This window comes from Barbus barbus (assembly GCF_936440315.1).
Source record: "Barbus barbus genome assembly, chromosome: 15".
Classification (NCBI taxonomy): Eukaryota; Metazoa; Chordata; class Actinopteri; order Cypriniformes; family Cyprinidae; genus Barbus; species Barbus barbus.
The window spans coordinates 22,417,564-22,431,087 of NC_136743.1; the positions used below are offsets into that span (position 1 = coordinate 22,417,564).

General features: G+C 37.2%; 1 protein-coding gene across 2 annotated transcripts in view; it reads left to right on the plus strand.

Annotated features, from left to right (window-relative positions):
• LOC306881721 (receptor-type tyrosine-protein phosphatase F-like) overlaps positions 1 to 13,524 on the plus strand; it is a 161,886-nt gene that overhangs the window by 57,361 nt on the left and 91,001 nt on the right. The gene's annotated exons all lie outside the window — the stretch shown is intronic.

The window sequence follows — 13,524 nt, forward strand, 5'->3', positions numbered from 1 at the left end:
CTGAATGCAGAGCAGTTGGTTACATGTATCTTTTGCATTGTTTGGTTTAATCATTTCCATTCCATCTGCTAAATCACAATCAGAAGGCGTAATCCTGGGTACATTTACCACAGAGTTTTTTCTACCATCCCTCCAGACGGTAAAAAAAAAATTAGTTCCTTTCATTTTTGGCCTGTTCATTTCATGGTCTTGTCTTGTCTCATATTGACGTGATGATGTACATGCTTTCATGTGTCACATAGTGAGGAATTAGAAAGACGCCCAATGTCCTCTGAAACCACAGGAATGCTTTTAATTCATGGATCAGTGGAATATTTCTATATATTGAAGATTTGGTTTCCTCATTAAATACCCTCTTCAAGAGCTCTACAGGTAACTCCTGGAGCGCTGGTCTATCAAAGTGGTTCCAACCCGACAGTGTAATTGAAAAGCACTACTCATATTGTCAGTGAATAAATATTGAACGAGCAATTTGGAGCAAACTTCATGTATTACACTTTTAAATCAGTGATACAGTAAGTAGGGATGAACGATTGATTCAGATTTCACTTAGTGATTCCATTAACAGTTCTTTTTGTTATTGTGAGAAAAAAAAGAATGAACGTATTGGAAAACCATTAAAATTGCATTCACTAGCAGCAGCTTGTTTAGTCTCATGTTTCAAACACCAGAACTGTTGAGTTCTTATCGGATCAGATTATACTGTACAATTCTCTGGGGAAAAAAAACGGGTTATTACTTGTTCAGTTATTGCATCCAACAGCTTTGATGACTTTATCTCTCTTACATCTATATACCTTATTTTTAGTTCTGTGTTTTTGTGTTTATTTACCAAATCAGTTTGTGTTGCACATATGTGAGGGAAAATGGGTTCAGAAGGCTTTCCACTGCAAAGTATTCACAAGAAAAAATAAATCACACTCTTGAAAGTTTTAGGAGGCTCTGTTTTTTTTCTGCGTCGGTGGAACAATGCAGATTCTAGAATTGTTAACGACACCAAATGTTTTTCTGGTATTAGTTTTTTTTTTTTTTTTACAAAGTCAGTTCTAATGAAGATTCAGTTCTCAATCCCTTGCAGTTCTAAATATTTTTCCACCTAGTCAAGTAAAGGCAAAGACCAATCTGGATCAGTATCGCCCACCATGTTACTGACACCATTTGTCATCAACTGTGCATTTCATTACCACAAGTTTTTTTAATTGTTTTCTTGACGTGAAGAATGACAGTTCAGGTCATTTTTCTGAATGAATACATTTTAGTTTTCCTGGAAGGGCATCATATGCTTATGCACATACCAGGGAAGCGCTCTCACGCAATGCACGCACACCCCCTCTGCTTTACAGGTGTGGTCTCCAACTGCTTCCCCGGCTCCAGTCAACGGTCCGTGTCACGAGTTTAATTTCTCCCACCATCTGCTGGCTTGAAGCCCAGCGCTGTAGATCATGAGCGTTTGACAGTTACAAACTGCGTCTGTCGAGGGCGGCCTCTCCCAAGGACTCATGCAATATGGCTGGGTGGAATCACTCACCTGGAGTCTGTATCGGCATCCCTACCTCTTTTTTTGGAAGGCTTTGCAGTTTAACTTCAAGTACTGGAATAAAGATAATATGAATAAAGACTAGTTTGAGTTGCGGCTTGTTGCACAATAAAAATTATAGGCTGTTTTCCCTAATTTTGACTAACATCAGTAATTAATCCTGATGGAACATGTTTGTAGCTGCCAGATATCATTGGAGTCACTGTACAGCAGATGCATCTACAACCCTTGTCTATAAAGTCTGCTCTTTCCAATGCAGTTTAGTTTGGAGGAAATGACTTCAAATGTGTGACACAGGCTTTAAATCTGTAGAGCTGATATTGTCTGTAGTGGCTATTCTCTGACTGATGTTGCTCTGGTAATTGTGAATAAGCAGCCCTGTGGCTCTGACAGCCATGCTTACTAGGCCGCGTAATTGGAGCAGTTCACACTTTGAGTCGTCGTATGTCCGACAGCCTGGTCAGTGTAGCTTCAGGCTGAAATGGTCATAGGCTTTCACTTTCAAAAGCTAAATAAATTGAATAATGTAGTATGGTGAACAGGAGAGGTAGAAGTGAAGGTACAAATATGTGAAATTCTATGATCAGGTAATGAAAAATAATGAGGCAGTGCTGCTTTGTGGGCATAATTTAGGTTGAAGAAATGTGGATAAAAAGCAATTGGCTGTCTAATTAAAAATAATTTTATTAAAATGCATGTAATCCATAACAGAGTCACTATATTGTTATATGTGACCCTGGACCACAAAACCAGTCATAAGGGTCAATTTTTTAAAATTGAGATTTATACATCAGCTGAAAGCTGAATAAATAAACTTTCCATTGATGTATGGATAGGACAGGATAGGACAAAATTTGGCCGAGATACAACGATTTGAAAATCTGGAATCAAAAAAACAAAATATTGAGAAAATGAAGTTTGATATATTTATGGTAGGAAATTTACAAAATATCTTAACGGAACATGATCTTTACTTGATATCCTAACTTGATTTTTGGCATAAAAGAAAAACTGATGATTTTGACCCATACAATGTATTGTTGGATATTGCTATAAATATAACCATGCAACTTATGACTGGTTTTGTGGTCCAGGGTCACATATAACAAATCAGCATGTTGAAATGAATTCACCGTTGTAATCAAAGGAATAAATTATATTTAAAGAATGTATTTGAATAGAAAACCGTTATTTAAAACTATAATAGTATTTCACAATATTGCTGTTTTTAGTGTATTTTTGATAGTGTGATTTTGAAAATGCAGCCTTGGTGAGCATAAGGGTCTAAAATATTAAAAGGCCTTACTGGCGCCAAACAACAACAACAACAAAAACTTCACTTTAAAATATATTTTAAGAAGTACTTTAAAATATATTTAATGGCAGTAATATATTTACTTTTTACTGGTATCTGAGAGTATTTGCAAATTAACCAAAAATATTCAAATCAAATCTTTTACTTAAGCAAAATGTATTCAAAACTCTTTTTAAGATGCAACTGGGGTGGAAAAAACTAACGAAAATGCTAAAGGTACAGGACGTTCCAAGGCTGTGAATGTAATGCATTCAAGTTTCGTGGTTGTCTGTGTTTCAGGTTGTTGGTTGGTAGGAGTGGCAGCTATACAGTCTGATTTATGTTTAGTTTGATTAGCTCAGTGTCAGAGTTCTAGCACAGCCTGAAGAGAAGATGTGTTAATAGAGAGGTCCATGTGTTTGATCTGTGTTGTTCTGTCTAGCAGACTAAAAGATTAAGTAAAGGCTGTCACATACACCGAGCCGAGGGGGCTTCATTTACAGCTGCTGCCATACACTATTCTCATTTACTTTAAAGTGAACTCTTAGAAATAATTCAGCTAAATAGGTGTTTGAATGTGTCAGTGATGCTTGTGTTTCTGTGGATCAGTTATTTGTTTATACTTTTTATTTTTTTTAAAGAGGGGATATTAGATTGTAAATAGTTTCTTAATGTTTCTTATTGTATAATTATAATATTAATTATTATTTACTGTATTTTTGATCTAATAAATGCAGACATGTGACCAAGTGTGCAATATTTTTGCATTATTATATTTTATAAATAATACCAGTTTAGCCACCAATATACTGTGCATTTCTAGTAAACTAAGAACATGTGATCAGCCAGATATATATATAAAAAAAAACAATGTACCTGTATATGCATTTAAAAACACATGTTTTTGCTGATGGCCAGTATGACACCAAGCGTGCTCTCTACATCTAAATAAGGCACTCTAACAGATAGCAGATCGTGTGGTTTCCACACGGCTGTCATGGCTCAAGATGACTTGGGCTGTTGCACTTGAGTGGAGTGAGCAGATCACCCTTCGGTTGTGGTAATGGGTCACACATGTGCTGTTATGTACAAACCAGTGTGCAGTAGCATAAATAACAGCTATGTGCCTGTGGCAGAGCTGTAGATCACACAAGAAACTGGAGGACACATAGGAAGGAGGGCGAGATGGAAAAACCAGCGAGACAGACCCATGCGGATAAAGGAGGGAGAGAAAGACCAACGTCACACCTGGCCAACATTGATTAAGTGACTGTTGGAGGGAAGTCAGCCTGAATATTCTGGCCTAGCAAGAAAAAGTGTATTATTTCAAAGGTCATGGCATGCGTTACACCTCTTTCCTCACCACCGACTTAGATAAACAGCATGCCGCTGAAATACTGCAGACGGGAATCCGCCACTCCTAGGGTGCGGTTCACATTTGCACACGGTGCTTTGTTGTTTATTACACGTGTCTGTGAGGTTGCAGATCTGCACGTGCAAGTATACCATTTAAAGGTGAGGGTGTTTCGGGCAACTATTGATTATGCCGGGTCTGTTTTCTATCTGCAGTTTGGTCCTTATGAATTCCTAGCAGTGCTCACAATTAAAGTGAAGCAGGAGATCTGACCTCAGTGAAACCCATTCGGACTATATAATCACTGTACACTGAAACTCTGTTCCAAAAACAAGCTCCTGCCTACCTAGACAGCATCATAAATACATCACCATAAGGTAGTCAGCATAAACCAGTCTCATAATACATTGTGATGAGCTCTTACAAGTGCAGTATACTCATTAACTTTACATTATAGAAATACAAAAATATTTGAGTTGATGTTACTATAGATCTTAAAAATCTAATATAAGTTTGGGGTTGGTAAGATTTTTTAAGTTTTGGAAAGAAATCTCTTATTTTTCCCAAGGCTGCATTTATTTGATCAGAAATACATTTATGGATTTATTTGACCAAAAAAGCTTAATATTATGAAGTATTATCACAATGTAGAATTAATCATTTTAATAATAATAAAAAAAAAGAATCAAGATTTGTAGTGATCACTTTTATCATGATTCTTGATGAATGGTAAAATCGGCATTTATTTAAAAAATAAATATTTAGTAAAATTTTCTTGAATTAAAAAAAAAGTATTAATTTCTTAAAAATTAATGAATGAATCTTACTTTACCCTAACTTTGAGCCCATATATATATATATATATATGTATGCATGCATATTGCAGAATCTTTTCTAAACAGCTAAATGTTTCGTCTGCCTGGCTTAATTTTAAAAGCACTCAGTCTTGTCTCCAAAAATGCAAATATAATAGCATGTAAAAGTTATCTCGTACATCAGCCTGCAGGCAAAGCAGCGTTCTGCCGTCTGATATCAGACTGTCACTGATATCACCTAACACTGATGTCATCTTGCATGAATGAATGGTGTTTTGTTCGGATACTGTGCCTGTCGTCTTTCACTTGTAATTGCTCTGATTCTCCAGAATTGTGTTATTTAGTGTTGAGGCTATGTTGTGAGAGTATGATTTAATTTGAAGGTAAAGTATGCAATTTTTTTCAATGTTGAAATACTTTTTATCCCAGCTTTATATGCACAGACAACTACAGAATAATTAAGCATTTCTTGGTTAATGTTCATTTTGCTTATATTCTTAGTGGACAACACATCTAATTAGTAGTATTTAAGTATTCAGTGATATGCCAGTGAAGCAGATTTTTTGCAAGCTGGATAATGTAACAAGCCTTTTTTTCTAAAGAAGGACAAACCTGGACTTAAAATGCTCTCTAGAAATTAAGATATGTTGTAAAATGGATGGTGTTCTGTTGTCATATATCATTACAGAAACCCTTCTACTCCCTCCATCAAAAGAGATGTCACCCTTAATTGCTTTCATCCATCACTCTCATACACACTCTCTGGAAATTACAAGGACATTTGTTTCTCAAGAACTGTCAAGACTTACAGAAATACTACATTGTTTTTAAACAAAATATTAGTTCAAAAGTTGCCTTACCTGAGTAGACATATTCAGTGCAAAGAATGTGCTGTCCTAGTGTGTTTGTGGAACTTTGCTTTTCTATAACAATCAAGACCTTCACATGCTTAAAGGAATAGTTCACATAAAAATGAAAATGTATTTTCTGTATTACATTCTTTCTTCTGAGGAATGCAAATTGAGGAATTTTGTTGATGCTTTGAAAAGGATGAAAAAGTACCATTGTAATAGTGGCCATTATATGCTATATTTCCAACCTTTTGAAGTCTATCTTAGCTTTGAGTATCATGGTAAATGGCAACAAGTACAATTGAGCTTTAATTTGCCATATTTGATGTGCTCAATTTATGTGCTCGATCATTCTTTATATGTGAATAAAAGCCTAAAATTTAAATCTGTTCATCATATAGTGCGGCTGTTTCTCTTCTGAAAACTTTGATTAAACCGGATTTAAAGCTCTTTATGAACCTTTTGAAGCATTAAGTTTTGTTTATATGAACGTTCAATTGAGGGAAAATGATCTCTTCAGGCTGTGCTGTTTCATTTTTTATTTCAAAGATGAACATAAGTCTTATGGGTTTGGAATGACCTGAGAATGAATAAATTATGAAATAATTTTCAGTTTTGGGTGAACTATTCCTCGAAAGGAATATGTCTTTGACAATGTCTTTTAAAAAAATAGTCATTTTGAAGAACATCGATGCTTCAAAAAGGATGCAGAAGGAAAAAAAAGAAAAATATTAGTAGTCATACTACTCCTATGCTGAATTTCAAGCTTTGTGTTTCAAACAAACATTGTCCATACGACTAAATAATAATGAGATAAATATACAGTATCTCACAGAAGTGAGTACACCCCTCACATTTTTGTAAATATTTTATTATATCTTTTCATGTGACAACACTGAAGAAATTACACTTTGCTACAATGTAAAGTAGTGAGTGTACAGCTTGTATAACAGTATAAATTTGCTGTCTAAACCGCTGGCCACAAAAGTGAGTACACCCCTAAGGGAAAATGTCCAAATTAGGCCCAAAGTGTCAATATTTTGTGTGGCCACCATTATTTTCCAGCACTGCCTTAACCCTTTTGGGCATGGAGTTCACCAGAGCTTCACAGGTTGCCACTGGAGTCCTCTTCCACTCCTCCATGATGACATCACGGAGCTGGTGGATGTTAGAGACCTTGCGCTCCTCCACCTTCCGTTTGAGGATGCCCCACAGATGCTCAATAGGGTTTAGTTCTGGAGACATGTTTGGCCAGTCCATCACTTTTACCCTCAGCTTCTTTAGCAAGGCAGTGGTCATCTTGGAGGTGTGTTTGGGGTTGTTATCATGTTGGAATACTGCCCATGGCCCAGTCTCTGCTTCAGTATGTCACAGTACATGTTGGCATTCATGGTTCCCTCAATGAACAGTAGCTCCCCAGTGCCGGCAGCACTCATGCAGCCCCAGACCATGACACTCCCACCACCATGCTTGACTGTAGGCAAGACATACTTGTCTTTGTACTCCTCACCTGGTTGCCGCCACACACGCTTGACACCATCTGGACCAAAAAAGTTTATCTTGGTCTCATCAGACCACAGGACATGGTTCCATTAATCCATGTCCTTAGTTTGCTTGTCTTCAGCAAACTGTTCACGGGCTTTCTTGTCCATCATCTTTAGAAGAGGCTTCCTTCTGGGATGGCAGCCATGCAGACAAATTTGATGCAGTATGGTCTGAGCACTGACAGGCCCCCCCTCAACCTCTGCAGCAATGCTGGCAGCACTCATACGTCTATTTCCCAAACAACCTGTGGATATGACGCTGAGCACGTGCACGTGACCAGTATGAGAGAGTGAGAGCGATAACACCAAATTTAACACACCTGCTCCCCATTCACACCTGAGACCTTGTAACACTAATGAGTCACATGACACTGGCTAATTGGGCCCAATTTGGACATTTTCACTTAGGGGTGCACTCACTTTTGTGGCCAGCGGTTTAGACATTAATGGCTGTGTGTTGAGTTATTTTGAGGGGACAGCAAATTTACACTGTTATACAAGCTGTACACTCACTACATTACATTGTAGCAAAGTGTCATTTCTTCAGTGTTGTCACATGAAAAGATATAATAAAATATTTACAAAAATGTGAGGGGTATACTCACTTCTGTGAGATACTGTAAATATATTGAGATATATAGTAATCTTTGATTGGTACACATTGTTCTTCAGCTCAGATTTTGATCTGGTTCTTAAGTTAAACTGACTAAATTTCACTCTGTCGCTCACCCAAATCGTCATATGATTTAAAAACGTGGCATATCACTCTCAAGTCATATGGACTACAAATTATTTGACACATTTATGGTGCTTTTGCATCCTTTTTATTTTTTTTTTGTGTTCTTCAGAATAAAGAAATTCATACAGGTTTGGATTGACATTATAGTGAATTAATGTTTTTTATTTTTAATGTTTTTAATTTTTTTTATTTTAGGGTGAACTATCCCTCTAAACATAATTAGCATGTAGCATGGACATTACAGCAGACTCATGAGATGGATCTAAGCATGCGTGATCCGTCTCTGAAGAACGGCTTGTTCTCGGTGTGAGTGCCCCACGGTGCTTCATCACTATTTGAGCATCCTCTTCTGCGGCGACGTGTTTGTGCAGGGTGAGAATAACTGTGGCTGACGTGGACGTGGAGAGCACTCGGGCTGTTTCGCAGTGGGGTCTGAGTACAGAGACTTGTCTCTTCAGCGGGGTTCTGATTAGACCCATCACCCTGCATGCCATGCTCTATTCTCCCTGGTAATTGGAGCTGGCAGGAGGTTGGCATGTACCCCTCCTGTCCTCCATTTCCCTCTTTATCCTCCCACGGTGACCCCCCCCCACACACACACGACTCGTCGCCGGATCCACTGTAATACGTGTTATGTCTCTCTTTGCTCTGACCCGCTATCGAGGACATGAAGCCTATGCATGTCTCAACCACATTTACGGCAGCCTTGTTGTTCACATTAGCTGGGTTCACCGTTCCCTTTCTTCTGCCTTTAGGACATTTTGTCCTACTTACTCCCGACCACCTGAAACGCCATTGTTATTCTCTTGGCAACCGCGTCGCTTTGTTTTCGTAATGATGCAGAGTTAGTTCTTCCCCATTGTTTGCCATTCGTTGGCTTCATTCAGCACTCAACTTTTGTAAACATCAGATAGTTATCGCCTACTTTCAAGCCTCTGTGTTTCACCTTTATCAGATTGCTCATCGCATTAAATATAAGTCTCAGCTTGTAATTTACTGCTTGTTGTTCCTTCTTTTTCCACAAAAGGGTTTGTGTTATGCTACTCTGTTAGCTCCCTTTTGTGGTCACATGCATCGATAAAGCTGGGCTGCTTCTGGACTGGTTCCACAGCCAAGGAGATAATACAATAGATTGCCATCTTCAAGGGCCTGTATGGTCTTATCGCTCTAGTAAGCTCTCATTAAATACCTGCTCTGGGTCTCTGGATGGCAACAGTAGATTAGTAATAGCAATGCATATTACTAATTAAAAATTAAGTTTTGATATATTTACAGTAGGAAATTTCTTCATGGGAAATTATCTTTATTAATGTCCTAATGATTTTTGGCATAAAAGAAAAATCAATAATTTTATTACACATAATATTACACATAGTGTCACTGAAAGTGACTTTGTGAACTTGTTTATGTTTGTAAATAGTGAAAATAGAAAATGAATAGAGTAACTCAAATTTCAGCTTAGAAAGAAAGAAGACCTAGGGATTGCTTTGATGCAATGCATAATAAAAAAAAATGCTACTACTAATTGAAATTGTATTTTTTTTCTCAGAATTTTATTATATGCCTTAAATTTGTCACACAACTACACTACCGTTCAAAATGTTTAAAATATCTGTTTCTATTCTAATATATTAATGTAGCGAATAAACTAAAACTTCATCAACAACGAACAACAATAGAGCCACACCCAGTGTAAAAGTAGAACATAATGCTTGAAGGTTAGACGAAGTTTTGGTAGTCATGAAGCTTTGCAACACAGTCGAGCTGCTATCTTTGTTTCTCTTGAAATGCCAGTAGGCTTAACTGCATTTTTAAAGTAACGTGATACAAATAAGGTGTTGACGTTGCATAAAAATTTGAGCCTGTACTCTTTGTCTGTAATTGTCAGGATTGCTGCTTCTCATATACCATGACCTCAGCTGGTTGCGTAAACTTTCAGACAAAGGTAAAATAAAACTCTGCAACACAAGCAGAGAATCTCAGAACATGACATCACTGCCAGTAAAGTTCAGTTTCTCTCTATTGACTGCTTGCAGGAATATTTATGCAAAGCTCTCTCGCAGTTCCTCCTACTTCCTCCTCATTCTGTCCGCTCTCAAGTTTCTCTATACTCCTTACAAGACGGCATCCCAATTACCCACCGAATGTATAACCCCATCAGAGCCAAACACCTTGTCATAACTGCTTCGGAGAAACAATGAAGCAAGCGTTGGCAGGCTTTTTAAATTCAAACCGCCATCTGCTGCAGCGCCCACATGCATGAGACTCAGGACAGAGCGGGACATTTTGTAGACTTTTTCCCCTCTTACTATTCATCTTAGTAATGTAGTCCTTGCTCAACTCAATATAAGCACACAAGAATTGTATTAAAAACACATTTCTGAGTCTTCTGTTTTTGAAATCCTCATGCATAGTAAAGAGGTGTAAGTGATAAAAGTGCTTTCAGGGACGGAGGATGGAGCTTTTATTTAGGAAATGCAAAGGCCTAACCATCAATTTGTTTCCCGCTGTGCTTTTTTTGTGTGGAATAAATCCATCCTTTTCTCATTTGTTTTTACCTTCACATACCATTTATTTCTTTATTTATTAGTACTCACTATTCCTGCAAGGAAGTGTCTATCATTATAAACATTACTAACAAGCAAAATATTAGTAACATGCTTTTTAAAGGTGCAGTCAGCTATTTTGTTTTCTCATTAAAAAGTTAGGAGTAGTGATGAGTTAGTAAAAAAGTAGTACAATATACATAAGATGAAGACTTCAGACACATTAGTTGCCTAATAAAAACTCTTATTTTATGTCATGGTGGCTGCCATGTTGAGGTCATATGACATTCTGCATGTTACGCATTTGCTCTCAGTAACCATCCTGTTATTGGACTCTTTCATTTGTGAAATAAACGAATCATGTCTGAAAGCTAATTTCAGTGGCATCCATAAACAAGAATGTTTTCTATTGCTTCATCCACACCACTAGGTGTCACTATAAGTCTAACGCAACTTTCACATAAAAAATGCAAAATTAGTATACATTTAACTACACCTATATACCTTGTATAAACATAGCACACGCATGTCTGTTACTTTGCACTCCAAGACACTTATGAAACTTTTTTTTCTTCACTTTCACGCCAGGAGGTTTTTTTTTTTTTGGCCCAAATGATATGGGAGTCTGAAAAACACATCTTCACACTCAACTCAGGAGAAACAGCACAGTTGGTTTTCTTTTTGATGTTCTTGTGTGCTCTGTTTCCTCTCTTGCATGCTGACTATGTGACACTTGGTAGGAATTATTTGTGTTATTTCTCAAGAAAATGTATTCAATTGTTTATTCAGAAGCCTTTCAGAGAAAAGGATCAGCATAGTGATACAGCCCACACTCCTACAGGTAGTTGACCTCTCCTGAGCACACCGAGGTAGAAATGTACGCCTCGATACATGACAACGCACCCTCCCTGTGGATTCTGAAGGTCACACTTCGAAAAAAAAATCATTGCTGCTTTTGCTTCTTAATGAGGCATAACTTGAACAGCCTTATATTCCAAGTTACCTTGTACTGCAAAGTTCCCTCCAGCGTGGGTTTGGCGCAACATTTTCCGCCTCCCAAATTATTTATTTTTCGATGTTTTCATAAGAGAGTTAGCGATTCGTGAAATAACCCTTTGAGGTTTGCCCACTGTGTTATACGTGCATCTGATTAACACTGTCCTGCAACACTAGTCTCGAATTTGAAGTCGTAGTCTTTTGTGAGAGCTTTTTAATTCAGCTATATGAGAAGCATTGCTTGATGCTTTATGGATCGATACACCAATGATTTAATGTTTAACGCACCAGAATAAGAAGACAAGATAAATCGCAGTTGTCTGCAGTGCCCTGTAGACTTTAGAAGCAGTGGAATGTTTGTCATGTGCAGAGGATTGTCTCAAACTGAATAATTCAGCCTTGCCTTTTGGCTTACCTTGGGATCAAAGAGAGTGTGATGTTGCCGTAATGTTGTTGCTATTGCAAGTGTGAATATTGCGCATGCTGGGCTTTCATCCAAACATTTGTGTGAATGTTTGAGAAGAAAAAAATCATAATTTTTTTAATAAGTGCCACAATCATAGAACTGCTCATGTTTTCATGTGCTTGGAAACCATATGTTTACAGCCTTGCCTCCTTGCTTATCCTGATTCTGATATAATTATTGTTCATTTTCATATTTTTCATATCATTTGTGTTAATTATGCAAATTATGCATTGATACTTGGAGATATCTGCTCTGTTACTCCCTTGTGTAGAAATAGTGAAAGGCGTCACAGTCTGTATCAGAGTGGAAACAGTGTTTTCCAAACCACTGAAGAACGAAGCATTATTTGCCAACTAGATTTGCATTTCCAGAAAAAAACAGCAGTGTTTGCAAGACAGCGAAAGAAACATGTTAAAGTTTAGGTAAGCAGTTTTAGGCTGTGGTTTGGCATAAATTAAATTCTGCATCAGGGAAGTGGTGCTGTTGTCGCATGTTTTGTTTTCTGTCGGTGGCACCTGAGTATGAACACACCGCCATTTTTACAATGTAGAGATGAAGATGTAAGAAACAAAAGAGCAATCACAATTCAGTATACAAATGAATGCGAGAAGGCAGGCCAGTGGCAACTGAGAATGCAGTTGTTATCATGAAGTCATAGAAGTGTGAACATTATAACAATGCAAGTAAAACCAAAAGTTTAAAACCTAAAGCTTTAAAAACTTAAAGCATCCTCATGGTGTTACATGTTAGAGTAACGGTACCCAAAGGTCCTGCGGATTAGCCTCGCCATGCTTTGATCTTATTAATGCACAGGAAGGTCTTTTTCTTGCAAGTAAATTGATTCAATGCACTAATGAGTTGAGTAGGGGTGGGAATCTTCAGGCACTTCACGATCCGATTCCAAAACTATTCTTGATCTACATTTTTCCCCAATTAATTCTTCTGCTGTGCAAATACATCTTTACAACTTTACATTTTAACCAAAATTGCAGTTTCTATGCTTTTTGTTTATAGTTGGAATCTCTGTATGTCAGTATTGCTATCTTAAAAATAGGGGTGTGACTCTTCACTGGTTTCAGGATTCAATTCAAATATGATTATCATTATCAACTCAATATAACGATGCGTCACATTCTCTGTTTTCAATATTACTGCAAACAGCTACATTTTCATATAAATTTTATAGCAAATTTGTTTTGTGCAATTTTGTGCCTTTTTTAATTATATAAGCAGGCTACTTTTAAAAAAAAACTTATTTAAAGTGTTCTTTAAGTATCTGAAAGTTTACAGACAATAGTTATGTTTTTTTTTCTGTTTTCCTCAGCATTATTGCCGTTGGATTATTACTGATGGGATCATAGACAGTGGCAGCTTTAACAAGC